General features: G+C 30.1%; 1 long non-coding RNA gene across 3 annotated transcripts in view; it reads right to left on the bottom strand.

Annotated features, from left to right (window-relative positions):
- Window positions 1–2,500: 2,500 nt before the first annotated feature.
- The window catches only part of LOC119673141, a 7,184-nt gene continuing 5,152 nt past the window's right edge, over window positions 2,501–4,532 (bottom strand). For all 3 annotated transcript variants that reach the window (XR_005252012.1, XR_005252013.1, XR_005252011.1), the window contains one exon: window positions 2,501–3,063. This is a non-coding gene — a long non-coding RNA (uncharacterized LOC119673141). The remainder of the gene's footprint in view (window positions 3,064–4,532) is intronic.

Genomic DNA, 4,532 nt, shown 5'->3' with positions numbered 1-4,532 from the left:
GGTCAGTTGTACCAAATTTTTAACAATGTGAGTTTACGTGTAATCTTGTATCACCAATATTAACAAATAAATTATTCTCTGTGGAACGTACACTCTACCTTGAGAAACTTTGATCTAGCTTATACAAAAGTTCAGTAGTGTCTGGTAAAGCGGTGACGGTGCTATAAATGTAAGATTGTGCTTTATTTTAGTTATCTGTAAAATACTCATTCTGAACCAGAACATTTACGATTGTGAAGTTGAATAAGGGGAAATATTAAACTTTATGAAGACAAAAAGAGTTTAGAATTGAGGGTGTTGGACATTCTATGTATATAGAACCAAATCAAAGAGTAATATCTTGAATTAAAAGAAATCAGAAGTAAGATCATGATATCAGTTTAAAAATGGACAGTTTAGAATTATATTTTCATATAAATATTTAAATATAATTTTCTTAAATAGAGTCTGCAAATTATATATCAAATATTATGCATACTCTTTAAGTTATAAGTATTATTATTTATTGCAGGAATGGACTCAAAGTACAATATAAAACAATTCGATTTTTATTAGAGGAAAAAAATATACATTAGAAGATTAATCTGGAGAATATATTGAATGATACTGATATCTTAATATAATATAAAGAGTATTACTCTAGCAATTGTAGATCAAAGAATAAGAAAGAGATTTATTTTTTTGCAAATGCTGTCCTTCTACACTTATTTTTATATACTCATTATATTTTCCTTAATTTTTTTTTTGAAGTTGTATATAATTATTGATCTGATTGTATGATCTCTACTCAACTTTCGATGAGGTAAGACATATGGTCATAATTGATTCCATAAACGAGTCCTTAATGTTTCCATATGACACTGAACTATGTGTTTTAAATGACATATCGCTTAATAACCGCACTTTTAATATCAGAGATAATATTCCTTTCAAATAGAAAATTTAAAATAGCTATTCTTCTACTTTTACTGCAACCAATATAAAATCAACAAACTAAAGAAATTTTCAACTTGCACTTATTCCCTTTCATTTCCCTCTACTGCATATAACGAAAAAAGTTTTCATCCAAATTAAAATAAAAATTAGACGAATTTCCTCTGAAGTTTTCAAGAAGCAGAGAAGGAGAATGGAAAGAAATTGGTATTAAATTAGACAAGTTACAGAGTTAAAAGTGTTCAAAATTACCGCAATTAAAAAAGGATTGCGTCGGAAATTGGTGACCAAAAGATACAAATTAAATTTTCTTTCTTTGATTCAACGACTTTTATACATTCTTAGCGTTTTTTTTTTTATTTTAATTTTTCCTTAAGAATTTTCATGTACAACTGTCCAGAAAATTAAAATTGGATAATGACAATGATTTAGCAAAAGTTGAGAGTAGAATTCACAGACCAAGACCAGCAAGGACCAACAGGACAAAAGAAACCTAGAAACATTAAACTTGGCGTTAAAAAATTTCATTTCAATTTGTTTTGAAGAAAGAAAAAAATATAAGGAACCAGAAAGCAGACAGCGGAAAATGGATTCGCCCAAGCAATCACTTTAAACTTAAAGGACTCAACTCATTTTTACTAATGTATGTAGTGTTTCAAATATATTAGCGGTGACATATTATGTTTTAAACTAATCTTTATATAAAATAAGACTATTTATATCATATTTTTTCATATAATAAAACATAAATCAATATAAATGATATTTATGATATTGACAATTAAAAAATTGATGTACCTTAAAAATCGAAGTTATGTACTTTTCTCTTTTATTCATCAAAATATCTTCATCGCGTTTGATCTTCCAACCTTTTTTTTTTATTCAAAAGTCTTAGCCTTTAAAATTTGTTGTGGTTAGTCAAATTGTCTCCTTGCCCCTAGACATCATAATTTGCCTGCTTCATTTGTCCTATTACTTAACTTTTATTGTCTAATATGTCTTTCTCACATCTTCTAGAAACTGATCTTCAAGTATTACAAAATATCCATTCTCAGTGGTTTTGGAATTATTTCTTATGTTTTAATATTCGTTAATAATTGTTTGAGACTACAAATATCAAGGGTTGAACTCGCGCCCCGCCGAAATTGAAGTTCAGAGTCAGTGTTAACTAAATGAGGCATAACCGTACATTTTATGTTCGAACTTAGAGTTTTGTTAATTTATTGTGAAATTTCATTAACAAATTCACTTACTGTGTTATATTAGAACGAAATCGTAAACTAGCTGTAAAATACTTAAATTATTTAATTATATATATATTTTAAAATCAAAATTTCATCGGCGCTACCAATACATGTGAGCTTTTGTGATATGACAATTTCTAGAATTTCGGTAATGGGTAATTAAAACATACAGAAATGATTTAAAACACCAGAAATAGTTTCTTATATGCAACTACAAATTTATTAGCATTACATAGGCAAGTATATAAAAAATAAATGGACTTTGAATATACAAAAATAAGTTTTAGTCTCACAAGATTTTACAAATTTTTTGGATTTTTAGGCACTAATTTTTAGATTTTTCATTTTATCAATTTCTTACATACTGTAAAAATAATTTCAACCTCAAATTATAATCATGAATTCCAAAAATTCTATAATCAGATTGATACCACAGCATGCTACAAGTAGCACTACATCCTTTCTTCTTCTATGTATTTCAGACTTATAGATGCATTGCCAAGATAAGAGCTGTTTCTGCTGAGCACCGACGATTCACCTCAACACCTAATGAACTACTGAATCCTCTTACCTTATAGAACAATTTTATATCGGCGGAACGACAACAGAATTTGTCCAGAAAGGCTACAGAACCATTACTGCGATAATAAATATAGGCTTCAAAAAGTTCCGGCTCAACAGCTGGTGTCATCACAAACACCAACTCGTCTGCCAGTTGCTCATAGTGTCTACGCCTGATATTTATACCAAGATTGGTGGTATAGAATAAATGTTCCGCTTCATTTGGTGTTAATAAATCTATCTGCTCAAAATTCATATTGCTATTAGACTATAATGCGTGTCAGTGCTTGATTAAGTCCAAAGATAAATTTCGGATGCGTTTCTTCTGGAATAATGAAAGAGAAAAGAATTTTATTTAGTATTGTGAAGAAATAATAAGTTTTTTATTTTTTGCTAAGATTTCTATATATATAAATTTTACTTTCCGAAGGTATACATATTTACTCTTAACATTCTATTAATTTGTTAGTACTGAATATATATCATATCTAGTAAATAATGTATGCTTGGTTTGTCACAGATCGATTAAAACTTGCCTCAAAAAAAAAAACAAAAACTGTATTGAAAGAAATAATCTTCTTTCAAGACAACGAAAATTTCATTAGAGTTCTGTTTTTTGGTTTTTCTGGTGACTTCCAGCCGCACTCTGATGTTTTGATTCCTGCCTCTTTTGGTAATGCTGCATGTTATCACCAGTTACAATGGCTGATGTATTTGACTTTAACAGAACTCATTTGGAATAGTTTCAGCATATCAATATATTACTGAACGGTTTAATATTTCTCATCGTCAGTCAAACTGTAGAAAAAAATACGAGCATAACATTTTCGTGTGGTCAAATCTTCGTTCCAAATGTCATGACCTGTTCTTTTTGATATTTCAGATTTTTATTTGATGAATCCCGCAAATACCTGAAAGTTTTTTGAAGAACTTTATGGACTTTCTTAATGCTTTGTTCATTGAAAGTGATATGCTCAATCATCGCATTCAAGATTTTAACAGCCGTCATTCATAGTCGTATGCATTTGTTAGCATTCGTTTCATTTCATTTTATCCAAATAAAATCGAGTTGTTCACACTTCGTTTGTGCCAAGTTATTTTTTACTACTTTTAGAAAATAACATTACTAAGTCAAAACAGTGTGCCAACCAAATCCGTAACACTAACATTAAGAAGATAGTCAGTGAATACTATTATTCAACTATCAACAACTCATTGATATCACTGCATCACATATTTTTATGAAGTTACTTTCATAGGATAAGAAACAGTAAATTTGAGACTATACTTCTTCTTTTACTTGAATTAAAATGATTAATATTATTATGTACGGCCACCTGACCGCCACTCAGGTGATCTATTGTACATTAAGACTGAAAAGTTTTCGGAAATTCTCATTTAAAATTCGCGCGCTGTATATTTTTCGATATTTTAAGTTTATGTAGTTTGGCAGCACTGTCCTTAATTACTATGCCAAAAATGAGCGCGATCTGTCAGACAGTTCGTTTACGGCAGCTGTTGAAACCAGTTCCCCTCAGTAGTGCGTTGCGAAATGTCTTCGACGGTCGTACGACCGTCCTGAAAGGCTTTGTACCACTCATAAACTTGAGTTTTCGATAAAACTGATTCCCCATAAGCCTTTTGTAGCATTCGCAACGATTCTGCACACGAAATTTCGTTCGAAACACAAAATTTGATGCAAACTCTTTGTCCAATATTTTTTTCCATTGTTTTTTTCGCAACGCACTACTGAGGTGAACTGGTTTCAACAGCTGCCGTAAACGAACTGTCTGA

This window comes from Teleopsis dalmanni, chromosome 1 (genome assembly GCF_002237135.1).
Source record: "Teleopsis dalmanni isolate 2A chromosome 1, ASM223713v2, whole genome shotgun sequence".
Taxonomy (NCBI): Eukaryota; Metazoa; Arthropoda; class Insecta; order Diptera; family Diopsidae; genus Teleopsis; species Teleopsis dalmanni.
Note: the sequence above shows the minus strand (reverse complement) of the source record. Positions and strands in the feature narration are given on the sequence as shown.